Source organism: Gobius niger (genome assembly GCF_951799975.1).
Source record: "Gobius niger genome assembly, chromosome: 6".
Taxonomy (NCBI): domain Eukaryota; kingdom Metazoa; phylum Chordata; class Actinopteri; order Gobiiformes; family Gobiidae; genus Gobius; species Gobius niger.
The window spans coordinates 19,750,260-19,777,867 of NC_136857.1; the positions used below are offsets into that span (position 1 = coordinate 19,750,260).

General features: G+C 42.2%; 1 protein-coding gene and 2 long non-coding RNA genes across 4 annotated transcripts in view; 1 reads left to right on the forward strand and 2 right to left on the reverse strand.

Annotated features, from left to right (window-relative positions):
- Nucleotides 1–2,366: 2,366 nt before the first annotated feature.
- LOC306964816 lies at nucleotides 2,367–2,833 on the reverse strand. The gene is made up of 3 exons (XR_013792998.1): nucleotides 2,729–2,833; nucleotides 2,572–2,648; nucleotides 2,367–2,497 (listed from the first exon to the last, which is right to left on the reverse strand). It is a non-coding gene; the product is annotated as an uncharacterized lncRNA (long non-coding RNA).
- Nucleotides 2,834–4,463: 1,630 nt separating this feature from the next.
- Nucleotides 4,464–27,608, reverse strand: part of LOC306963912 — a 393,872-nt gene continuing 370,727 nt past the window's right edge. The window contains exon 3 of the long non-coding RNA XR_013792934.1: nucleotides 4,464–4,489. This is a non-coding gene — a long non-coding RNA (uncharacterized lncRNA). The remainder of the gene's footprint in view (nucleotides 4,490–27,608) is intronic.
- Nucleotides 27,062–27,608, forward strand: part of plxna1a (plexin A1a) — a 308,362-nt gene continuing 307,815 nt past the window's right edge. The window contains exon 1 of one of the 2 annotated variants that reach the window (XM_079557533.1): nucleotides 27,062–27,287. The gene's annotated coding sequence lies outside the window, so the exon portion shown is untranslated. The remainder of the gene's footprint in view (nucleotides 27,288–27,608) is intronic. The other variant, XM_079557534.1, reaches the window with a different exon arrangement.

Genomic DNA, 27,608 nt, shown 5'->3' on the forward strand with positions numbered 1-27,608 from the left:
AGTGTGTAATTTGGAATGATTTAGAATCCACTGCATGTACACTCTCTGTGGTGGAAGAACTGTGAGGCAACCCACAGGCTACAGACTCTGTTAATGAAACAAGCACAGATTCTGTGAGAAATGATGGCAAATTAAACAGACTTTAATTAAACATTTATCTACACTCTCTGTTCCATTTTTACCTGGAACGAAGCAGTTTTCACCTCCAGCTGTCTTTGTCTAAACCACCTCACAGTGAGAGAAGAAAACAAGATGTAGGTGTTTAGAGTGTTGCCTTAAAATCCTGTAAATAACAATGTGTTTTGTATTTTTAAGGTACGCATGCAGGGCAGAGGGGAAAAAAGAAACGGTTTACTTTTTGACATTTAAATACAAAATTGACGGCAGCATTTACATAAAGTGGATGACAGTGTGGGAGCTATCACTGCAGGTTCTTTCAGGAATTAGTCATCCTTAAATGGTCTAAGTGAAATAAAATAAAGGCAAGGATCTGCTGACACCACGCTTGCGTAACTTAACACTGAATCTACTTTTCTAATATGAAACTGCATCGCTGCCTTTGGATCTACGAAGACACAATCAAGCCAATTTACCTCAAAGCCGAGCCACCCAGGTATACATGCCCTTCTCTCCAAGTCGGGCGAAGGTGGTGCTGAAGAATTGTCTAATGACCGCTCTGTAAACAATCGTGCATCATTTGTCACGCTGCGATTATTCCCCACGTCCCCCAACAGGCCATGTTTGGATTGTGATTGTGCCTGGAGTAATGCACAGACGCACCACTCACATTCTGTACTCCTACGTGCATGTTTTTAAATGTTTGGTGGAAGCCAGAGTGCCTTGACAAAGCTTAAAAAGCACCACAGGGGACATACTCAATCAATCAAGGGAATTGATTTCTCGACCAGCCCAAGATTTGAAACCACTTTTCAGTGAGAGAGAAGAGAATTAGATGTGCTGCCTGTCTCCGTGCAGAACATTGAATATTGAGTCATTGGGTTGGTCAAAAACTTGCCAAGAGTTCACAAAACCAGCAAACTGGAAGATGTTTTGGGCCTTTGCTGAGAGCATGCAGTCCACGCAATACAGAGAAAAGAACAGGAAAGTATTTTAAAGGGACTATACGGGGTTTAAAAATGTTAAAATGATGTATTTTCCTCCCCCTACATGTTACAACAATGTCCTAATGTGTAGAATGAGCCGATGATGTAAGTGGGGCACAATAGAGGGCAGTACATACGTATGCTCCTGTGTGCGTCACTAATACTAAGGTAGTTATGAACCATTGTTAAAACGGTCTGCTCTCTGAGTGTTCACTTAGAGCGCTCAGACCAGGGCCAACAAGGGCGCAATTACTTTTCAAACATGGAGTTCAAATTCTATGGTGCGCAAAGGTTTTTTGAAACGCTGACGTACAAATATTGGTATGATCGTGTTAAGTTCAAACAAGACAACACTCCAGAGAGACTCCTCACCACAGTTTCCCGTGAGGATAACGCTCACCGGATATACCACGTCCGTGTATCAACTTTGAACAATAAAAATGTACATGGCAGTGATCTTTCTATTCCTCCGTTTAATATTCTACGACACATCCACACATATCCATGTTCATATAACACTAATATCTGAGTAGGAGGTGAATATTCCTCTTTGTCAATGCAGTACCCAGCGGTGGCTTTGTGCCTTTCATCTATTAACATTTTGTAAAATATGCATGACTCAGGCCTCCTTTTCAGTGAGAAGCAGAACAGAAAGCAAGACATCAAGGATTCTTCGATCTGGTCACTAAGTCCTTTCTGTTCAACGGTGAATAACACAAACTCTGAACACATGGAAGGGTTTAATATGTGAGATTTTTCTGGTTAAGGTTTATTTAAGCGGGGTGTAAGTTCAATGAAAAATTTCAAGCGGAATTCAATAGTCATGAATGAATAAAAATGTCTTTCATCAGCCTTTGTTGCAGAGATGGAGTTATAAAGTTTTGATAATGTTCCCTGACAAATATTCACACTAAACTGAGTCATGGTCATGGAGTTTTAAAGGAAAGAAGAGGTGGGACACTGCACAATGTAATGTTAAGTTGCATTGCATGTGTGACCTGACGGGGGCGCAGGGGGGGTGCATTATCTTACCATGATGTTACCATTTAAAACCAACAACGCCAGCCCAGCGTTATACTGGGCAAATGAAAATATCCCCACGCTTAAGGCACCACAGGTTCGTATTAACTTGGGACAGAGACAATAATACAGTCGGTTAATTTATTAACGTTTCGTTGCTTTGCCTTTAAAACATAGTTCGTTCGTAGACAGGTTCACAGTTCCTTGAGTTACTGACAGGTATCATTTCATGTAGCTGTCAGTCAGTCCAATGCACAATGTCCATGTTACCAGTCCGATACGGGTCTCGACCACCACGAGACGCCGTGTGGCGGAGGAAGGACCAGGTGACAGACACGAGACAGAAAAGGGAGGCTCTCCCGCCGACCAGCAGCCTAGGAGGTTACAATATAATTAGTCTAACAGTATAAATCTACGTACATAACAGGGACACTAAACGTGCACATACCGGGTGGCTGTGACACATCCAGACATGCACACACGCGAGGGCTACAGCCGCGACGCCGACCTCGCACAGCCGAGAAGCTACAAACAATGCTAGTGTAAGCTCAGCGTACAACCGATAGTTATTAGTTCCGAACAATAATGATCTCATTGCCACTCACCGAGAGCACATGCTACACCGCATGCTCCGAACACTGGGCTTGACGCCTTGAGACAGTGACATTTCCTCTTTCTTAGCGACAATCTTCATACATGTTACACGAAGCTCTCACAGCCATGCTCGCTCCTGGTCGGCGGGTGACGTCACGGAGGGGAGAGGTCAGGTGGGACGAACAAAGGGGAATGCTGCCCTATTTATACCCCGCAGGCAACCACGCATCATTCATACTGCCACATTTCACCCCCCCAAAGGTATCGGCGTCCCGACGATAAAGTTTCCTAAACCATCCATACTACATACGTACAGAGTGAGAACGACACGGTGAGGCACTCCTCTCACAGGATGATCAAACCTCGACCACGCCCTGACGAACAAACATAAAATCCGTGCATGCAGCTGCCTCATCTAAACACAACGTTCGATGCTGACGAGGGGCCCTTAAGGCTATAAGCTGAGCCATGCAAATGAACCACCCCAAAATCCGTACCATTATGATTCCTGCTTGGACTACAAGATGCAGTAATAACGGCCGCGTATGATACGCTGTCAGTAGTTGAGGAACAAGCGGGCCCTGCTGCTACAGCAGTCCCTACATCTCACCCTACCTACCGCTACCTGGATGGGTTTGAGCCATCCACTTTGAGGCAACCACTCGGCACTCACATCACAGTTTAAAAACATTTAAAACAGTGGCTGACCAGGTCGCGCTTCAGACTGTCAGTGTCCTCATGGTCCCATCCGTTTACCTGGGATACGCGAGGTGCCCTTAAGGCCAATAACACGCCACACGGTTCCAACGTACGACCAACTACTCTACTTCAGGACTCCCAACCTGGAACTAGTAGCGGCATCAACAGTACGCTGCGTTGAAGCTTGAAACCGGAGGCACAGACGCTGCCGACCCAACAGCGGCCCAACTGTCACACCCGACATTCCCACCCTGACGTCCAAGTTCTACAGAGCCTCCCTTTCTGCAAACAGACATTTGTTGTAACCAAAAAGTCAGTACAAAGTTGAGGTATACAATACATGCAGTTGTTTTGGTATTATTACGTGCCACAAGGTTAATTGTTACAGAAATAAAAACAGCACCTTCCATAATTCAAGTGCAGGGCCCACAAAAGCAAAATAAAACACAGCAAAACATGCATTTGCAAAGAAAATAAAATGCACACCATAGGCCTACAACCAAATCACAGGTCAGAAAACCATTTTCTTCACACAATTTAGCCTTAGCTGCACAGTAACCAAGTACAATACATTTTTTTTCTCTTTAAATGCTATAATACCTCCAAACAAAGAATGCCAACTGATTAAGTCTCTGTCCGGATAAAGTTAATCCTGCCATACAAACGCCAAATGTGACCTGACGGGGGCGCAGGGGGGGTGCATTATCTTACCATGATGTTACCATTTAAAACCAACAACGCCAGCCCAGCGTTATACTGGGCAAATGAAAATATCCCCACGCTTAAGGCACCACAGGTTCGTATTAACTTGGGACAGAGACAATAATACAGTCGGTTAATTTATTAACGTTTCGTTGCTTTGCCTTTAAAACATAGTTCGTTCGTAGACAGGTTCACAGTTCCTTGAGTTACTGACAGGTATCATTTCATGTAGCTGTCAGTCAGTCCAATGCACAATGTCCATGTTACCAGTCCGATACGGGTCTCGACCACCACGAGACGCCGTGTGGCGGAGGAAGGACCAGGTGACAGACACGAGACAGAAAAGGGAGGCTCTCCCGCCGACCAGCAGCCTAGGAGGTTACAATATAATTAGTCTAACAGTATAAATCTACGTACATAACAGGGACACTAAACGTGCACATACCGGGTGGCTGTGACACATCCAGACATGCACACACGCGAGGGCTACAGCCGCGACGCCGACCTCGCACAGCCGAGAAGCTACAAACAATGCTAGTGTTAGCTCAGCGCACAACCGATAGTTATTAGTTCCGAACAATAATGATCTCATTGCCACTCACCGAGAGCACATGCTACACCGCATGCTCCGAACACTGGGCTTGACGCCTTGAGACAGTGACATTTCCTCTTTCTTAGCGACAATCTTCATACATGTTACACGAAGCTCTCACAGCCATGCTCGCTCCTGGTCGGCGGGTGACGTCACGGAGGGGAGAGGTCAGGTGGGACGAACAAAGGGGAATGCTGCCCTATTTATACCCCGCAGGCAACCACGCATCATTCATACTGCCACACATGGAAAAAAATGGCCAGATAGAGGAATACCAAGGAGACGCTAAGGAGACGGACATGTTGATTTGTTGATAGTTATAAATGTCCGCGCAAAATCAACCAATCCACTTGATCCACTAAACATAAAAAAAAAAAGCTTGTATCACACCTCGTTCTAAATTTTGTGGCGCCGCGCTTCCTCCATCTTCTCCTCCCCAGCCCCGCGCTCTGAGGTCACTGCTCTGTAAATGGGAGCATTGTTCCAGAATGGAGAGGTTGTCTTTGTGCCGAGGATTATCTGTCGCCGTTCAGCTCGGGGATTCACTTCCCTCTGCTGCGCGAGCCGGTCAGTGAGCCACCGCAGTGCTAAGCTTGTTATTATTGTTTGGGGAAATGGAGGACTCCTTCACAAGAGAATACGCAAGGCAAAAAAGAAAAGGGGAGCTATAGAGAGGAACAGTTATGGCCGAATGTTTGGTGATTTAGTGCAATTGGAGGGAGAGGGGGCGTCAACTGGATGTGCCGAAACTGGACACAGGTTTTAATGGGGAGGACAAAACAGTGGTGGGGAAAGACTTTATAGAAGGACGGGGAACATGAGGGGCTCAGTATGCTCTAAAGAAAATGGAAGTAGTGAGGTTTTTGGTATTAATGAACTCAGCTAGAGAGACACTCTTGCTGCTGGTAGCCAATAAAATGCCTTTTCCTCGTCACCAGTTGCCCACCAAGCCAATCATATAAATGCCCTCCCCTCCATTAGCCAGAACAATAGAAGGCATGTGTTGCTTAGCTGTGAGTCTTGCCCGGATACCCCCTCTTCCTTGTTTCCTGCGGCACCTCTTATGATGCCCCCACTGTACTGCAGGTGTGGGGGGCTTTTGGTGCCTCTTCAGTGTTTCAGAAGAAGAAATGTGTAGGTCTCAAATGGGTTTAGCTGATCAACTAGCTTTTTGTTTGCTTTTAATTCTCATCCATTTTCATTTTTTCTTATAGCTTCATGCTGTATTGTGTAAGGTTCCCCTTCTATTTTCTCCAATTTCATGACATACATTACTGATCTGTGCAGTTGTGACTATCATAACATTGTCAACAGTTAAACAAGGCCATAGCGCTCACAACAGCATCTCCACAGTGAGTTTAAAGCAGTAACAGACGTGCAATAGCTTCTACTAGGCAGTGATAGATGACTTGCAATGTACAATGTATACTCTGGATACTAAAAAAGATGTTTTGTCAATTCGATTTTTCACAGCCAACTCGTCTATGACTAAGTGAGACTTACATTATTATTTCTGGAGGAGTCCTGGAGAGTCCTGGAGGGTTCAGGCTGACAGCAGCTTCTTCATCCCAAAGGTCTGAGGTCTTAGACTCTCTGACAGTGCAGACAAGCCATGTCTAAACCCTTTAGTCCATGTCAACAACTGCACTCAATTTATTTCAAATGTGACTCTGGTGCAGACAGTAATGTGACAGGATGTTCAACATTATACATTTATATTTACTTGGCAAAAGCCACATTAATGCTATGGATCACCTGTGCTCACAGTGATATTTGCTGTTCTTGTCTATGAATAAGTCCAGCATTATACCCATCTGCTGGACATTGCAGAACACAACCCATTATTTGCAATTAAAAAGAATAATGCTTGAAATTTTCTTCCTAAATTAGTTTCATAGCTTTAGCTTTTAGTTCTGTATTTAATTGTGTCCTTGCCTAAAACATAGTTGTGCATTGTTTCATTCATTTACTCACTCACTTGTTTCAGCAACTCTGCATATTTAGGCCATTTCCCTACTTAGAGCTCAAAGCACTTGGTTCCACCTTGCGACATCAGCTTTTTACTACATTACAATGTTTTTCTCTCATGATAAAACATACCTGAAGCTGAGTCTAGACCCACTCACTTATCTTTGAGTACTCTTTGGATTTTCTCCACTGGCTATTCTTAGCATCGCGGTGACAGCTCCTCCCGATCACTTAAGCTAAATCCTCTCTTTGCAAAGTAAAAACACTCATCCTTGCTTCACTACAGCCACACGAGCCAAACTGTGTATTTCTTCTTCTGTCTTTATTGAAACAGCTGTGCAACGAAGGGGAGCAAGAGGAGGGGGAGTGGGAGGGGCTCATGATAGCTCACTTGGAGGATCAGGAAATGGAACAACTGTATAGTTTTGTTTTTAGCTGTTTTAGATCAATTTTCTGAGAGATGAAGTTTGACATTATTACCAAATGCCTGCAAAAAGCATAACACCCCTTGTTTAATATTCAATTTAAGGGGGTTCTTCTAGGTTTTGTGACTGATAACATTTTTTATATGTAGTAGGCTGGAGATGTCAGCAGGTGGCACCAGCCTGAGAACAACAGCAACATTTTAAAGCAGTAATATTGAATTTCCATCTCCTACCATAGCACTCATATATATACACATGTATCTAGAGACAGGTTTTACAATATACTGAGAAAAAAATGTGAAATAGTGACACATAAAATGCTAGAGGGTTAGGATGAAAAAAAAAAGAGAGAAACAAAAGACAGGCAAGTTGAAGGCTAGTATCATCAGGGCTGTTGGAGCAAAATGTATGATTCTCTTTATCGGCTGTAGCTGCTCCTTTACTAATTCCTGTCTCCTCTCTGCTCCCCCCGCCACCTGTCAGTTGTGCAGGTACCGCGCTCCTCTGACATACATCCCAGTCCACTCAACCTGAAAACTCAGCCTGGCATCTCCTCCAGCTGTACGGGTCTGAGGAGGGTTGGAGGAGAGCTATAGCGCTACCTCTCCAAACACCACCTCCTTCCAATCCAAGTGAATTGGTGATGTTAGCTGAGCTGGGTTAAAAAGAAGAAGAAGGAAAAGGTTTGCTAAATTGTATGTGTGTTATTGAGTTCATAATATTTGACTTAGCATATAGCAGTGTTGAATATTGACTGTAAAAAAAAAAGAAAAAAAGAAAAAATGGTGTCATCTCCCACACATTGCCTCTGGTGCCATCTCTATACTTATGCTACACTCTTCTTGACAGTTTTTCTTGTCTGTCAAGGATACAATAGATTCTGACAGTATCTTGGAACAATCAGAAATAGCAGTATGGCAAATGAAGCATTTGCCTCATTTTGCAGCAAGTCCTTGTGTGGCGGCACCGCAGTACAGCGGTTAGCGCTCATGCTTCACAGCTAGAAGGTCCCGGTTAGATTGCCACCTGGACGGGGCCTTTCTGTGTGGAGTTTGCATGTTCTCCCCATGTCAGTATAAGTTTCCTCCGGGTACTCTGGTTTCCCCTACCACTAGGGGAAACCAGTGGTAGGGGAAACCAAAACATGTCCATCCATCCATTTTCCACCACTTTATCCGGGGCCAGGTCGCGGGGGCAGCAGTCTCAGCAGAGATGCCCAAACTTCCCGATCCACACACACCTCCTCCAGCTGTTCTGGGGGACCCCGAGGCGACACCAGGCCAGCTCGGAGACATAGTCCCACACCTTGTCCCACTAGGACATGCCTGGAACACCCCTGCGGGAGGCGACCAGGAGGCATCCGGAACAGATGCCCTAGCCACCTCAACTGGCTCCTTTCGACGTGAAGGAGCAGCGACTCTACTCCGAGCTCCTCTCAGGTAACTGAGCTCCTCACCCGATCTCGAAGGGTGTGCCCAGCCACCCTGCGAAGGAAACTCATTTCGGCCGCTTGTATTCGTGATCTTGTCCTTTCGGTCATTACCCAAGAGCTTTGCCCCCCGACTCAGTTCCCTCTTCACCACGACAGACCGATACAGCGACCGCATCACTGCTGACGCCGCACCGATCCATCTATCGATCTCACGCTCCATCCGTCCCTCACTCGTGAACAAGACCCCAAGATCTAAAAACATGTACAATAGGTTAATCCAATGCTCCTTACAGCACGGGTCGTACATGGTCGTACAGGCGTCGAAGGATGGGTTAAACGCACAGGACGCCTTTCGTTGTACAATGTTGTATAATGACAAAAATAAAGCACCATATTCACCTTATTATTCATAAGTAAAGGTGAACTTGGCCGCCTCAGAAAACAGGGATATTTTAGAAATATGATTTAAGGTTATTTTAATGAGAATCTTTGGGATCTGATTATTTGAAAGAGCCAAAGGTGTTTCAGGCATTGCTTGTTTTTTTTATGTTAAAATTAATGTTGTTTTTTTGTTTTTGTTATTTGCCTGAAATAAATAAAGCAATAAAAATAAACAATTGGCTTATTTTAAATTGTATTTATAGTATTGTGGCTTTAACCCACCCAAGATTACGCAACCTTTTTTGTGTTGCCAGATTGGTTAGACTAAAATCTGTTCAAAAAAGTTCCCAAGTCGTCATAATTGTTTGTTTGCTTGTTTGTTTATTTGTTTGGTTTTGTATTGACAACCTCTTGCATCCCCAATCCACTGAAATCGCACATGTTAAAACACAAGTCCATTCGCTCACCACCGTTATTGAGGCGCTTTTTGTTGAATCTGTCCTTAGCCGCTTCACGTCTGTCACAGTCACGGCGCTGGTTGAAGCAAGAGGGGCATCCAGCATCAAAACGTTCATGTCCTCCACACATAATTACAAAGTGATGGAGAATAAAAGCTAGACGCAAGGACATCCTGTTTCCTTTTGTCAGAAGTGTAATGAGTGTACATCATTTTTCATTACAGTTGATGGACAAGCCTCAGAGTCTTTCAAAGAGCTTTCAAACTGATCAGACTTCACTAACTACTATGTGCTGATATTGCATGAATCCCAAAATTCCCAAGCTCCCAAGATATGCACTTGAATCCATTTCCCCCCGATTGTGTTGTTAAGCTCTAGAGTCTAGACCAAATATGATAAATATGAAGATTTGTAACAAGATTTCATCAGGACAACATAATATTGGCGACAGATTTTGCTTACATGAGTTTTACCCCTAAACTCCATGTTGGTTTCCGTATCCTCAGCTTTGTTCCTCCCTGATCTGCATTGTTCCCCATCGCAACCCACTGTCACCTCGACACACGGCACGCTCCATCCTTCCTCATCTCTTTCCCTCACTCCTTTGTGCGCCTCCTACTCCTCGCCTCCTCACTTCCTCATGTGTAAAAAGGCCAGAGCTGTCAGAATGGTTTAGCCACAAAGCGTAGTTTCCTCTCAGGCGGAGATGGGGTCAGCTCACCCAGACCATGTATTTACTGTTACGGGCAAGGAGACTGTTTGACAATTCCCACTTCACTTTATTCTTTTTGAAATGCTTACAAGACCCCCAGCAGCCATCCATACATCTATCTGAGGAATATGGTGGACTCGAATAATGAATGCAAATGAATAACCTGGAGAGAAATAGGGTGAGGACTCTCTTTTAATTCCTGTCCTTTGTTTTTATCATGGTGCAAACCGTCAACTAAAATGAAAATTGAGCATTTTCAACAAGATTCTTTTGGATTAATTTAGATAGTCTTTGTTTGTTATGTACTTCTGATGAAATGTTTTCAAACTCAGAAGCAAAGACACTGGTTAAAGCTCAGGCAACAGGCATAAATATGTCTTGTCTCCTTGAGTAAGGAGACTTAAAGAAAAGTCTTCACAATTTTAAATGAAATTGCATTGTTTTTGTTTAATGGCACCATTGACATTCACCAAAAAGCACGTTCGCAAGCCAGCAATATGATATGTTCCCTTTGAGCTACTTTCTCAAACAAATATTATGTAAACTGCTTAGTCACATTAGGAGAAATGCCTGAAACAAACAAAGTTGTCCTGTCCAGTGCCATTGAATCTGTGCCGTAGGTCGGTCCAGGGCGCTAACTCTGGCTCAACTCAAGCATGTCCGCACTAAATTGCATAAGAGGCTGAGCTGCCTCTGGGGCACATTAAGCTCCTGTCCCAGCTGGCTGGTTTGTGCTGGACGTTCCACCACACTGTACCCCTCCACATCCACCATCATGTATACAGTATAAGGACACAGCTGATCTGAGTCAAGCTGAGCTGTCCCCGCAGCCTGCTCGCTGTGATAGTAACTGCTTTAATAAAAACAGAGTTGGGGGATGAGAATTGAATTTCATACTTGAATGCTCCGTCACTACATGTGTTTCTTTTTAATAAAGAAGAGTGAGTGAGCTGGGCAGCGGAGCAGAGTCACTTGGTCAGAGGGAGATAGACCCAAACATTTCTCATTTCCTCTCTCTAATATACGTATTCCGTGGGTAAGTCTAGGGCATAAGGTGGACAATCATGAACCCATTTGAAAGATATTCAAAGAACAAATTTCTCATCAACTGGTGCATCCTCCCTGAATTCTTGACATCCTCCAAATACTCTAAGTTTTTTGAGTAAAGACATGACTATACCCCAGAGAGGTGGCTCTGGTATTGGTTTCTTTGTGATATATAGAGGAAAAGGAAAGAGGAGTGGTGCATGAGCAGGTCCCTGTGGAACTCCAGGTTATTCTGGGCTTCGTAACATTTTTGTTATTTTATTTCACAAATATAAATGAAACAGCTGTTAAAAGAAATATAGATTTATTTTTTTTCCCTCCCCATATTTGTTAATTGTTTTAATTTTTTTAATAGAACATGAATACCGTAGTAAGCGTTATAAAAATCTAGCTTGTGCCGAGCGAGGACCAGCATCTGCTATTTTTTTTTTTGAAAAGGGGTTCAGTTGCTCCAATAAATGAATGAATAAAATGAATTGCCTTCTTGTCATTTCCATTTGCAGATCTCTGAAAATCCATTTCCCGAGCATGTCAGTTGGGATAACCACATGTCCCACTCTTCTGAGCCGGTCTGGGAGAACGCTGATCGCAGCAACTTTCCTCAGAACAACTGCAATTTCAGCGACACAGCACAACATTGTAGCGGCCGAATTATCGAGTGTGTTTTTGTTCTGATGCCTTGGACCGACCAGTCACACACTCCGCTCAGAGCAGTCTGTTTGTGTTTATTTCCACTGACATGACGGAGTGAAATCAACTTTCTGAAGGAGCTATAGCTTTGAGACTCCCTTTTCTGTTTAAGATCAACACCGTGGTTCAAAAGTAGCAGCTCAATTAAAATTCCAACAAATACCAACAGGTCGGATGCCCCCCAAATGCTGATGCAGAGATGTCATTTGACTTTTTTCCTCTTATGGACACCATTCCTCTGACTTTTGACTCTTCAAACGATTGTATATAGTACGACTTGTATATTGAATTCTTTATTGTTATAGCGCCAGTCTTAGTTTTGCTTTACTTGGCACCCGTGGATAGACTAAACAGAAGATAAGATGAAAGTCTAAGGAGGCTGACGGTTCTGCTGCTGTAGTAGAGATGGGTCGAAGAACGCTTGGATTTATTGAAACAGGAGGACATGGCGAGAGTGCATTTGAATGGTCTGATGAGTGATGAGGGATGGAACCCCAGGAAAATAAGCTATCAAGGTTCTGACAGCTAATGGTAAATAAAAGCATAAATGAAATGTATTGGAAGAAATGCACAGATGCTGATGGCGTCATTTGATCTGAAGCAGCTCCAATCACTCGCTGGAAACAAATAAAGATGCTTTATAGGTTACACTAGTTTCCATCTGCAGTAACTGAGCAGGTGAATCAATACAACGTAAAAATGTATCCAGCAATCCAAATATACACAACCACGCAACAACAGTACCCAATTAATTAACACTATCATGTACAATTACTCACTAAATGCCATAATTACAGTTACGCTGCTGACATTGCTGCTTTTTATGACATTTGACAATAACACTGACACTGCAAGAGAAATCCAAAAGTTCAGAGGAAAGTTTAAAACTCTGTGGGAGTTTGCTCCATTCTTTAAAGCCTTTGAGAAGGCTGTCTGTGCAGAGGCTGAGCTACGTTTAGGCAGTCTGCAGTCATTACGGCTTGTGGGCCTATCTGTTCAGAGCAGGACACATTTTTTCCAGTGATTAAGGTGCAGTATTATTCAAGATTTCAAAGACTAAATGCACAATACAGATTTACATTGTCAAAGCTCAGCATGCTATACTGTATTGTCCAAAGATTGAACTGTGACGATTTCTCAGTTTCCTTTTAAATAGCACTTTAACAGCTTGTCTCAAATGCCTGGGACCAACATAAAATATCATTATGTGAAATTATCACTGCCTCCAAGTACATGTTTTGCATTAGCATGAGTGAGTGTAGTTGTAATATGACAGACAAACTGTACTTTAAAGTGTTTGAAACTTTATTTTGTAAGCTGAATGTTGGGTCCAAAACAAGGCCATGATATTTAAATCCCTCTACTACTTTTATTTGGCTGTGGTTCATGTACATGGGAAGAAGAACTTCAGTTTTCTAGTTTTGGTAAAATGCATTGCTACTGTTTCTGAATCTTCACTGTGACTTCCTCGTCCCAACTCACAGCTCTTTCGTGTAGGCTTTTATTGTTCACTGTTTCAAACATGGCTGACAGGACTACTTTGAATATTTGATTGATTTTATTACCCCCAAATAAATGACAAAAATGGTCTCTCACTCATATGTAATTGAATTTTGATTTGATAAAATTCACATCCTCCATCTTGAAAAATGACCCAAGTGGATGAGTAATAACTATCCAACCCAAACAAGAGTGAGTGATCGTGAAACAGGACGGAGGAGAGAAAGGAAGAGGCACATTACCAGCTCTGAGTGACAGCACAATCATCTCAGTGCACATCTCCAGGCGTCGCCATAGTGACATTTATTAATTGAAATGTGATTGGTTGGCCGGTGGTGATGTGTGTGTGTGTATGTGTGTGAGGGGGGGTCCGATACTCCCATCTAATCCAGATCACTGCAATTCATAACACATTCACTCCCCTCCCTTCCCGCCTCTCTCATCACCACTGATATTTCCAATGGTGGCCAGAAATTAGAAAAGCACAGAGCAATAATTGAAAAGGGGATAATTCGGGAGAGAGAAGGAGCTGGGGGCCACTGATGGAATTGGGGAGGAGGATTAATTTGCGCAACAATTCAAGGGACTGCCCAGGAGGGGATTTTATTTTTAATTCTCTAAGAGTTTTAGTAATGGACAGAATCACACTCTCATTCATGACATGTCTGGAAAGAAGGAGATGGAGACAGACATGAGGAAGCACAGTGTTCTGCTTTATTAATGTGAGGAGTAGAAAGTCATGTAAAAACAATTTAGTGTAAATCTTATCTGAATGGTAAGTGCATGAAACACAAATGTTCAATTCCATATTGACATAAAGCTTTTGCCACTTACCTACTTTTGTTGGGATAAGAAGTGAAGAAGGGAAAGAAAATGGGAAAAAGGATGTAATTGGATGATGTGTATAGATAAGAACTGACCAGGCGTCTCTCACAAATGAAATGAGAAGTAAAAAATAGGCAGAAAGCACATAATGCTGGCACTGTGCAGCATCAGTTTGCCACATAATAATAAATAAAGTTCAGACATTACAGCGTGTTACAAGTCTTTGGTTTATAATCTACCCATATTTTTCCATTTTCCATTTACAGTATATTCTTGCAATTTTGCTCTCAAAGTGTCTAAAGCCAAAGCAAAATGTTTTGCTCCTAACTTTATTATTCACTTTCATTTTTGGTACCATGCTTGACAGATTTCCATGGCAACCTGTTCCTTTTCTTCCGAGCACATCCATACATCCCTCTGCCAAATGCATTTGGAGGAAATACACTGCAGCTGGATTATGTTCACTGGCACTGAGGCTTTTCCGATCCAACAAGTGTGACATTGTGAACAGAAGTCAGGGTGAGGTGCAGACCACTGCGGCTCTGCAAAGTTTTAGCAGAGAACTTTAAATATTCCCACACATTAAGTTTAGAAGTTAAATTGTAATAGTGTAAAAAAGAGTCCATCTTCATCCTGCACCTTGAAGTGTTAATGTGTTCATGAACCACTCATTACTAGCTGAGAACTACAATAAATGCATATTCATTTCATATAGAATCTGTGGCAATCAATGGATACATATGCATTTATACATAATAAAAGTTTGTACTACAGGTGAATAGTGAATTTCCTGCGTGTCTCCAGAGTACATTCCTTCAGAGGCGTGAGGTTACTCCCTTTGAGAGTCGGAGCTTGTTGCCTGGAAACCTCACAATAGTCTGAACCGTGTTGTGAGGGGAATATTTCTGTTTGATTTGAGATTTCAATGGCAGAAATATTTGAAGTTGGTTCTTTATGTTCTGGACATTTTTCAGCTCTGAAAATGTTTTGGACAAGTATGGTGAAAAACAGCCTTGACAGCAGTGAGTAGGTTTGCAAATGAAATGCAGTACCTCTTTTCGACTGTCACTATCTGCACGGTACGATGCCCACCTACCTACATTTTGGAGCCACTTCCCCCTGGCAAAGCGAGCTGAATAGACTAATTTGTGAAACATCATACATGATTTACTGTTCCACAACATGATACAAAGTTGCGTGAGGTGTTTGTCACGACTGATAGGTAGCATTAGCCATGGAGCTTATCTTCATATCTACCTATAGCCACCATTAATAGAGGGTATAATGTCATAAAATATTCCTTATTTGGGGAAAGCATGCTCAGATAAACAATCTGTCCATACAGGTTCTTCGACCAGCAAAATCACATTTCTTTCATGCAAAGCAGGAGTGATGTGAAGTGTCTTGCGGAAGAACACAATGCAAGTGGCGAACATCTCTACCCGTTTTTATTATATATTGTGTCCATAATAAATGAATGTAAATGTGAATTGTCTGACCTCCCTGACACATAATGTCATTGAGAACACTCGTGTGGATACATGTGTCGAGTTATGGAAACATTGCAAACTTCCACCTGACAGTACCTCAATATACGGCCTGCCATTGTAAGTGAACCACCGCATTGTACATGTGTATAACAGCCAGTGAATAGGCTCTGGAAACGGTATGCCGCTGCATAGAAAAGCAAGGTCTTCACTCCGCACAACCTTGGCCTTTTAGCATTCAGTATTCCCACTGTGAGCATGAACATAGTCGTTTGAAATGCTTTGAAAAGACAGGAGCCGTCATGAAATGTGGTGGGCTCAATAGGCTAATGCTTTACAAGGTTTCTCACTTTCGTTTTTTGTATAAACAGCACAGTGTATGCACACAAGTCAATAGGCCATAGAAATATTGTAACCTCACCTTGGAACTTACTGTTTCTTTATGTATGTTCGTATTAGGAAATATCACAAACTATACTTAATGCATAAACTGGAGAAAAAGTGCATTGAACATAGAAAGTTGTTGGATCAATGGTGTGGTTCTGTCTCTTTCAGACCCACACCAGAACCGATAGATAGATAGATAGATAGATAGATAGATAGATAGATAGATAGATAGATAGATAGATAGATAGATAGATAGATAGATAGATAGATAGATAGATAGATAGATAGATAGATAGATAGATAGATAGATAGATAGATAGATAGATAGATAGATAGATAGATAGATAGATAGATAGATAGATAGATAGATAGATAGATAGATAGATAGGGTGATGGACTCAGGCTTCTTGTTTATGTCAGGAGGTGGGCTGCAGCATTTTGTAAACTCTGCAGGCGCTGCAGGGAGCCTTGGTTCAGTCCCAATATATACAAGGCAATCCAAACACAAGGCTACAAATGCATGGATAGCCTTTTCAATATCATCTCGAGGAAGACAGGTTTTAATTTTGGCAGGAGTCCTCAGCTGAAAGAAGCTGGACTTGATGACAGTGTTTAAATGTTTGTCAAATTGAAACAAAGAAACAAAAACAAAAAAACACACCTGTAAAGCGACATTGAGCGTCTGGGAAAGCGCTATGTAAGACTCATGCTTTATTATTATTCACTTCATTTGTGTGACTTTCGGTCTTTATACATGAGAGATAGATAAATTTTATTCAGAAAAGCATTAACTCATGAAGAACAATCTCCTTTGTCTAGTAGCTGTTACAGATTCTATCGGATTGATTGCTCCTATAGATTTACTCTGTGCTTGTCTCATTTTTCTTTCTTGCACACGCAGCAACATATGTCATTGTATTATTGAACATCTTTGCATATTGGACTGTAAACTTTGTTCTATTGGCCAAGTCAAATAAATTGTCCACTTAAATGATTTTCAGATGATATCCCAAGAATAATTTTTATAGCTAGTTTTTCTATCACTTCTCATATTTTTGTGTCCAAACTCTATCACTGAAGCAGCATAAGAGAGGCGTGTTATTGCGGATGCAGGACACACTTCAGTCTGGGATTAATCACAGTGACTGACTGGAGAAAATCAATGAGCTAAATGCTAAGACTGGCCGGGGCACAGACGGACAAACGGGCTGTTAGCTGAGGCCAACAGGGCTTCTGCAAACCACACTCATACTACACTACTACACTGCCTCACACATATCCACACACTCTTCCACAGATCCACACCAGAGACAGGCAGCAGTCACATTGACTGAAGATATGGAGTCCCAGTGCAGGCTGAGTTTAACAGACCCTAGTGTTGCTATGGACTTATTGTGGTGCGGAATAGAAAGAAAGGCATATTTGCTCTCTGACCCGTTCTTTAATGCCAGTGGTGCAGTTTGGTTAAGTGCCCAAAATATCACTCAAGATGATATAAAATGTCATTAAGATACTCAAGAACAGATACTGGTGAAAGTATTGCTTGGGCAGGTATTTCAAAAGTAAAAGTAACCATAAAAACAAGAAAGAGTAAATCATATTTGAATGGTAAGGTGCATGAAACACAAAGGTTCAATTCTGTATTATCGACATAAAGCTTTTGTTACTTACAGTATGGTGAGATGAGATTGAAGGAAGGGAAGGACTTTATTTGTAAAGCGCCTTTCACAAAGCACTTTACATGGGACAGTTTAAATTCACTCCACACAGTCTGGTGGTAAGCTACTTGTGTAGCCATGGCTGCCCTTTGGGGCAGACCATCAGAAGCTGAACACATGTGCTCCAACAGACCCCCTGACCACCAGCATTCATTCATTTACAGGCCTCATTAATCCTGGATTATTGTACATGTTCATAGTGGCCGGGTAATCCGAACACAGGCACGGGGGAACATATAAAGTCTACACATATAGGCCCCGTCAGGCCCGTGAGTGCTAACTGCTGTGCCACCGTGCCGCCCACAGATACTGTACTGGTGCCCCTTGAATAAGTGTCACCCATATATTGAGGGGTTCTCACTGTTCTCTCTTTTGTCTTCAATAAACAGGAACATGGTACTGACCAGTCCCCCACAAAATTATCTGCCTCTTTTGCACCACATCAAATCGGTCAGCTACACTACCTTACATTTTTTTCACGGAAGAGTAGTAGTCTGTGACTTCAAATTAATATTACTCAAGCAGAAGTAAAAAGTACTGTGTCTGGAATTGTATTGTTTCCTGGACCACCAAGCCAGTCCTGGGCTATTCATGAGCCACAAGTGTTTGTGCTTCCTTGATCCATTGTCTCCAATCCAGCTCCCCTCCTCTTCTCTGCACTCAGAGTCGCTCGTCTTCCTCACATTCTCTCGTTTAGTCACTCATTTTGTAGCATTTATTGGAGATACGTTTTGGTGATAAAGAAACCTTGCTTCATAATTGCATCTTGAACGCTTTTGCTTTTAGGATCATTTGTGAAGATGAAAGTGATTCAGTTCAAAGTTAGGATGGATTATGACGACATATGCCTCCCTTAGTTCTCATTATGTTGGCTAAAGTGTCTTTTGTTAACATGCAGTCAAACTCCTGAAGATAGTTCTCTGAAAGAATTTTACATCTGAGCACAGGAATTCAAAGTGTTATGTTTAAACACATAGCTCTACATGTTCCTCGTGGAGTAATGGCTAAAATCGATATTTTAGTAACACATTGTTGACTGCATAGGAATAATGATAAACATCAATTCCATAACAATTTGGGTGCTGATGTAGTTTTAGAATGTAGTTAGGCTTTAGTAGGCTATATAGTCACACCATATATCTAAAAACTGCAGAAATCCATTCTTCTCAGCCAAAATTATGAACACAGTAATTCAGAAACGTTCCATCAACAATGTCTTGGAATAATAACATCCTAAATTTACTCCTGGCCATGCACATAGCTTAATAAAACACCTGGCCCTTTCATTTTTCTTGTCTAATTGTAAACAGCGTCTGACTGTGAACACATCTTCCGGCCGGACCAAATACTGCGACTGAAATAAATGTGCCCGTCTCAGCAGGAGAGCAGCGGAATGAGCCTGTAATGGATCAAACGCTGTTGACCATAATTGTCCTCGGCGAAAATTGCTGTATTTCCCAAAATCAGAATCTGCATGTCAGTGTCTGCAGGGTCCTCCAGCATCTACAATTATTATTTCTCTGGCGAGGGGATCGGACTTGAACAGCCCCTCGCCCACCTCCCCACCCCTCGCTCCTCCTTCTCTCTGCTCTGGACCAATTTGGGGCGGCGAGGCGATGGTTATCTAAATGCAAAGTGATGCTGTAATAGCACTCAGCGAGAAGGCGTAAACGGGAGCTCTGAGGCCCAGAGATAGAGCCATGGGGGGGAGGGGGGGGTTAAGGAGCTGGAAGAGACAGAATGCAGAAGGAAGACGGGGAAATCAAACGGATGAAAGGTAAAGGCTAAAGAGGAGGATGGAGTGAAAAGGAAAGTGAGGGGGAGACGCCTGTTGAAGGAAGAGAGAGAGAGGGAGAGAGAGAGGGCTGCGAGAGAAGAGGGGATGAAGAATGCGTTGCTTGGTGTCATTTCGATCCGTACAAGAGGTAAAAGTGCGTGCAATGTGGATCCACATTGAGGGAAACGGGTGTGTCATGCTATGAATCAGCTTGCCCAGCCCAATCCCAATGTTTAAAGGAGCAGGCCACCGTTTTTATGTACTGAGATATGTTCTTACCTGAGCTTAGACCAGTTGATGCGTACCTGTCTGGTCTTTGTGCGTGCCCTCAATCACACAAAACGACCAAAGATGTTGTTCGTTTTTGACCTCTCTCAGCATATTCCTATAGCTCCAAACTGGGGTGAAGTTGGAAGCTACCACACTCTTCCACAGGCACGCACAAAGACCAGACAGGTACGTATCAACTCGTCTAAACTCAGGTAAGAACATAGCTCAGTATGGAAGAACTGTGTGCCCTCAGTCACATAAAACAACCAAAGATGTTGTTAGCATTTGGCCTCTCCCTGTATATTCCTATAGCTCCAAACGGGCTCAGGTAAGGACATATCTCAATATGGAAAAACGGTGGCCTGTTCCTTCAATTTATGTTCTTTTTTCTACAAGCTTCTTTCAAACCTCTGTTCCGAGGGGCAAAACTTCTGCAATTCAGAAAAACACAGATGACGACATACATCTCTACTGGATTTTTCCGGAGAAACGGAGAACGACTGGCACGGAGAAGCTGTCTTGGTGATCCGAAACACAACTATCTCTGAGTAAACACAAAATGGGGTTTAGAGTCTAGACTTAGCCGAAGTCCTGTTCCCCAGTTTGACATTTTTGTATGACTCAAACAGAATCCTGTTTGGTCATAAGCTTATCCCTGATTCATGTAAATATCAAAGAGTAGCAAACAGCTCTTTCTTCATGCTGCAGTTGTGCCACACCTGCAAAACAGCTACAAGTTGCTTTTGAAATTAATGTCAACTGATTTAAACAGATAATCCCAAGCATTAATGTGTTGCCATGTTGAAATTTGCATATATACATAATGCTTTACCTCAAAAACAAATTAAATCTACTTCAATTCATCAGTCTACTCTATTGGATTTTCAGGTGTACTATACCTCAATCTGAAGGCTGTATCTTTCCTCTGTCTTTCTCAACCAGCATCTTCTGTCACGGATCCAATCAAACGATGCCTTCAGTAAAGAAACCTTGACAGTACAAAGCACTTAAAGCTCGCTCAACTCTTCAACTTAAGAGAGCTAATTGCATCTGTTTGTGTCCAAAAGCGAGCGAAATTCTCACTTCTTTTTATCCACGTGGCTAATTAGCTCCTTTCTCGCGGCAGCTCTCTGTGGAGATTTTAATTATGATTTGGCATCAGCTGGCGTTTGTGGGATGAAATGGCTATTGTTGATCAAGGCTGTGTTGGAAGGTGCTCGAGATGGAAGACTGATACAAGCTAACGGAAGAATAAACGGTCAAAATAAAGGCTTGGTCATTGTCATTCATTGGGCGTTTTGATACATGCTGCGCAAAGAGGGACCAAAACAAGTCAGGAGCCACAACACTTTTCGCCGAAATGACTGCTTGCTCGGTGCCATCACTGGTTGATGTAATAATGAAGTGCGGGCAGGCGGTGAAAGCTTTTTCATTTACGGCTCCGAGAGAAGAATTTGTGCTTTTTATCTCCTGGAAGAGAAATCCTCTGATGCACCCAGAGTGATGGGCTTTCTGGCAAGGACTAAATATTGAAACAACTATGTGTTTGGAATAGAATGGAGAATAGTATGTTGTCTGCAGTGCAAAATGTATCATCAAAAAGAAATAGGGTGCGGCATAGTGTTCTAATACTGTATACTTGTAGCAAAGTGGAGCGAACAGAAGCTACGAAATTAAACCCACTACTCAGTTACTAAAGATTTTACCACCAACAACGCTGTTCAACCTCTTACCCCCCCCTTTAACCGAGTTTGGCTTTACCCAAATCTAAAAGCTCCTTGGCTGGAGCTTACAGCCAGAGAGATGCCACATTTGAAAGCTAAGGCCAACAAAAGTGATCAAAACTGATTTTTTTTCTTGTAATGTTGTCATTTTTTCATGATCTTTTTCATCACATTTTTTGTCACTTTTATGTTGTACTTTGCTTGCTTTTATGTCACTTGTTCTTTTATGGCTTTTCGTCCATTTTTGCCATTTTTTTTGCACTTTCATCTCATTTTTGTCACTCTTTTTTGTGTTTTGTCAATTTTTTTCATAATATTTTCTTCATGAAGAAAATATTCAAACCCCTCACTTGCTCTTTTGTGAGGGGTTTTGACACTTTTGTGCATTTTCTTGTTTTTGCGCTATTAAGATGCTTAAAAAAAAAAAAAAGGTTTTAGATTTGGGCAAAGCCAAGCTGGAGAAAATCTGCTTGCTTTAGGCGGGGGTTAAGAGGTTTATATAACTATTAAGGCAGCACAGGTCCTGACCCCAGAAGACTGATGCCATCCAACTATAGATCTGTAGACCCAGTGTTCGACGAGGCAGCATCATAATAGTTGTACATCGCAGTCGCTGGCTTTACACTCCAACACGACAAAACTACTTTGGCCAAAGCTGCCACTTTACCATGGTTTCCTGATGTGACATCACAGGAGGAAGAGGTCAGGGACGTGGGTGACCCATATATTTCGAAAGAAAGTGTGTCTTTAGAATAAACACAGTTAATTGCTTGTTTTTAACATGGTTTCCTGAATACTTTTCGCCACATTTGTTTTATTGCAGTATTTAACGTTCTAAACCAGGGGTTCCCAAACTTTTCTGACCACGACCCCCAAAATCACCCACCAACTCGGGACCCCTTCTGTAAAATGTAATTAGCATTTATTGTCATTTTTGTTGTTGTTTTGTGCAAAACGTTTAAAATCTGGTTTCATGATGCAGTGCATCAACTGCATGTTGATGTTTGGCTTAATTTCACTAAAATGTGCTGTTTTAAATCAGAAATACATCAAATTCAATGTCAGAAATGTAAAATAATTGTCTCAAAATCATCTTGCAACCCTCACTTCAGTGTCCCCCCCCAGGGGCTCCCGACCCCCACTTTGGGACCCACTGTTTTAGACAATCTTCAGTTGAGAACTTTTATATTGATATTGTGCTGAAGTGAATTTGTGAATTGATGAATTGATTGAATTGATCGATTGATTGAACGATTGAGCCAAATGCCGGATTTTCCCTTCATGAACCCAGTCAATGGTTAGCAATAGAGCATCTTGAAATAACACCATGGTAGTCCATAAGTCTCACATTTGTTTAATTAATAGAGAATAATTCTTCCGCCTGTATTTCATACTAGAATCTCCTTTGGTTTGTTATAATACTCACTGGAAATTGTATGTGGTGCGACACAATACCAGTCTGTTAAACTATAAGCACATATGATGTCAATTGAATGCAACATTTTTGTTCTGAACAACAGTCTGAATCTGCACCCGGGACATGTTTATTCCAGTGTGTCATGCATTCTTCTGATCTCGTAAACATTCTTCATCAGTCCAAGACGTTATGGGACAATAGTAGGATTAAAGCATTGCTTGTGTACAATATAAATGAAAGGGAGAAAGTGTCTCTTTATTTGGAACTGAGTTGAAGCACCGGCTGCCATCCGTAAAACTTAAAAGCATGTACTATATTAGAGGTAAGTACTGCATGTGGTGTTAGAGTATGTCCTTTTCAAGTCAAACGCTTTCAATGTAGTTAAACATCTAATACTAAATGTTCTTTGATTAGCCTTCAGAGATTGAAGCAGAGCCAATTTGATGCAGTGAAGAGCAGCAGATGTGGATGACTCAGACTCCTCTATAGGACTGTTGCCATAGATGACACGGAGTTAGCGGAAGCGCATACATTCACATGCACACGTACCGAAATCTGATCAGCACATATCGTCTGTGTAACCACATCCTGAACCTCCGCGTGGACCCGGGGAACCCAACACCACATAACCCTATATGAAAAGGCCCTCGTCATCACTAATATGGGCAGGAATATCAACATTTAATATGCACAAGGGGACAGCAGAGGTCAGAACAGGCAGCAGAGTGATGGAGAGAAATGCGACACACATTTGCAACGAGGAAGAACAAGGATTGCTTTGAGTAAGGTCTTTCAACATCCTTGAAGCCACCACTGCGTAACATTTGCCGCAATCAAAGGTATCAGTGTCCGGATGTTTCTATTGGTGAAAAATACATATTAAAAAAAGCATGCGTCTCTGCCATGAGCGGGCGCACCACTCCTTAAACCGGACTAGGGACTTTGCCTTCTCTTCCAACTAGTCTACCATGTTCATTCTCTTCCAAAGGTTTTATTTTGAAATTGCAATTGTAAAACTGAACACAAACATTGTCTGTGTGTAACTGATTATTAGGAGGTGTATGTTTGGCAACAGTGGCATTTTATGTGTCAGGGTTTAGTTTAGTTTTAAGCGCACAATGAAAAAGCACAGTAAGTACAACCTAAGACAATAATCCAAAAAACACAGAAAATTCACCTCTGCTTGAAAAGGAGCGGGATGAGGTTCAACACTTATTAGTTCCCACCCCCTCTTCCAAAGTCTTAATACAATAGCTCACTTCCTATGGTTTTATCCACTTTTCTTATACAAAACACAAGCACATCTTCATGCATTTAAACAATATGTCAGCAACAACATTTCTAACATTTCATTTTCTTTCATTTTTATAACCTTCAAGAAATATTTATATCAATCTTTTCCTAAATTCAATGACTGTAATGCCACATATAACCCGAAATGTTCCTCAGAGTGACTTTAAAGGGCTATGCCTCAGATTATGGTTAGTCTGCAAATAACAAAGCAGAAAGATGACTTGAAAGATACATTTTTCCATTTTTTTATGAGCTCCTTCGCTCATATATTACAAAACACTGACTTTCAGATTGTAAACAACTGCACACACATACCCCCCTAACCACGCCCTGGTCGTTCTGTGTCTGCCACATCACGTTTCCTAAGCCCCACCCCACGGTTGTCCTTCCAGTCACCCCCCCAAAAAATTCCGCGTGTAATTCCCATGTTTTTATGTATGTGCTTTGCCTCAACTTAACTTGATTGTAATTTTGCAAATCTTCTTTTGTAAGGCCCATTGAGATGCGCGGTATAAATAAAGTTGCCTTGCCTTATTACCCTTGTAGTTCGGCTGTGAAAAGTGGCTGTGGCCATAAATGGGCTTGATCTACACTGCCTGCGGTGGGCAAGAGTTTGAAACATCTTACCTGCACGCACAATGAAGATACTTGTGCCGGAGCGTAACACAATGGAGATACTACCGTTTGGAGGGTGTTACAGTAATATAATAAACATCTGATCTAAATCACTGTGTTGATACACCTTGGTTCGCGTGGGTGGATGGATGAAACAGAGGCGGAGTAAACAATAAGTTAAACAAAGGATGAGGTGTTCTAGATGCTGTCAGAGAACGGTGTAATCATCAAACACATAGTTTTGGTGGAGAGTGTCTGCCATAAAAAACACAATACTGTTTGATCTACTCCGGGCTCATTTCTGAGACTAGTTTTTTTTTTTTTTTTTTTTAAAGAAATGCTGGAAAAAGTCGAGGTTTGCTTGAATGTATAATTATTGTAATGGTGGTTGTGGAAGCAGTTGAGCCACAAAAACAGCTTTCATGAATTTGAAATTAGCTAGTAGCAAGTAGCTGAAGTTCAATATGATGCGTTAGTTATTTAACAACAAATAGACCTATATGACAACACAAAGACTGTGTTCGACCTGCGCTGAGCTACTGATGGGAGAAATAAATAAGTTTTGTTGAGCATATTTTTGCATTTCCAATTTCCCCTCCTACACTGAAGCACTGAAGTTCTCATGTGCTTTGTCCTACATCAGAGTGACGCTTCAGTATCAGACAAGGGCAGCGCAGTTAAGAGGCCATTCGTCAAATTTCATCGCAGCTTGACCTTCAGTTTGGAACGCCACTGACAAGACGCATTCACACCAGCGTTAATATGCACGGGAGGGGCTCTGACATTTATATATACATATACATACAAGCATACATTACGCCGCCCACACAACACCGTGAGTGAGGCCACCACGTGCATCATGGGAGACAGAGGTAATCCATCATCCGGAGTGAGCGCCAACCGGCTGCTGTGTGTAAACTGTGCACACGTCGCTGCCGGGACAAGCGCCTTCTTGTCAGCTGTAATGGGAGTGGGGGACTTCAGTAATGCAGAGTTTATTTCACTGTATGTGCAACGACGACAAAGGCGGATGACTCTTGGGGCGAGGGAAGTCTAATGAGCGGGGTAAACCTTGAGATTTCAGTGAGATTTTAATTATTATTTTTTTCATCGAGCTTTGTCTGACTTGATACATTTGTGATGTAAGTTGGGCTGTCACGATAATTGCTATATCGACTTATCGTCCAATAAATAGCAGATAAATGATACATTTTGGGGTTTTCGATATTTATCGTCTGTACATTTATTAGCATTTCCCTCCTATTTTTTCTTTATAAAACTCATTTCTAACTGTAGCAAATTGAGGTACTTGGTTTATTGCAGCTCGTGTGCTACTGTAGGATACAATTATGCACTTTTAGAACAAAGGTTTATATAATGTTTATGCCTGAGAGTTGACAGTGTCTAGTATCGTTAGAGTCAATAATATCGCTTATCATGATACTTTCCTGCCTCAATATATCCAACTTCAAATTTGTTATCATGTTATCGTTAGCCAGCCTACTGCATGAATATAAGCAAACAAAACAAAAGGGGACCTGAAGCTCTGTTTTTATAACTCTTTCTAACTTTACAACAGGATATAGTAGAGTGTCTTGGAGCGGTACTCAGATGTATAAGTGGCCCCCATGATTAAGTAAGTGTGTACATAAAGGAGCTTGTTAATTAAAAAAAAAAAAAAAAAAAAAAATCCTCTTGGACGAAAGGTGTCTTTGTTACAAATTCGGCCTTGGTGTTTATATAATGCCTCATACTGTCTGTAGCCTAAAAGTGTAGGAACACTTGACGTCTGACCTCGAGCTACCACTTCCCAGTTTAATATTTACCATTTAATTCCAATGAAAGAAAAACATATACATTTTAACACCTTTTCCTCCAATGATAATGCATTTAGGCGTAGCTACATGTTCAAACCAGTCTTTTAAAATAATAATAGGCTGTGCGGAAGTCGATTCGAATGTGCTTGAAGGCCATGACTGCAGCAGATGATTCACCCTGAAAACCACTGCAGACAGCCACAACTCAGCCGATCAGCGGATCCAATGCTGCCACCTATGCTTCTTACCATAAAATATGGGCGCGCTTTACCCTTGCTTCACAGGCAGGGGGCGCACGGCCGTCAGCTACTGCGTCTTCCCCGCATTTCTCTCCGCTCTCTCGCTGTTGTGCCTCTCTGTGCCCCCTCTCCTCTCTCTCTCTCTCCAGCGGGAGATGCCGGAGAGTGAAGCGCAGCTCGCGTCTCATTCATGCTTCGCGCTGCTCCGCCGTGCGCACGGATCCACACCACTCCGTTTCGGAAAACCCTTTCTCCGTTCGCTTCTTCTCTCGTAACTGAGCCGCTCTTGGAATGGACTTGTATTCTTCAACTACAACTATTTCCCTCTAAATCTTTTTTTCTGCCCCCCACCCGAATCATGCCCAGCTGGATTGCTCTCACGGACGCTTGTATGAGTAAGTAAAGTTTCTATGTCTTGGAGCGATTTTTGCGCATCACGTATTATCTTTTATGCCTGGTGAATTCTTGCTGTTTGGTTCATCAGGAGGGATCGCTGTGCACTGCAGGGGAAGGCAGGGATTCGTGTCGTGTCATTTTAAAACCTGGCGTGGCGTAAAAGGTTGCAGATAGATGCTTGGAGCGAACAGGGATTGTGCACGTTTGCTACAATGGGGCAAACTTACCCAAGACATTTTTTCCCCCATCTATTCTTTTCTCCCCCTTTTCCTCATCGCAGTTTTATTCGCAGGTTTACGCCTCTAAACCCGTTCTCCTCT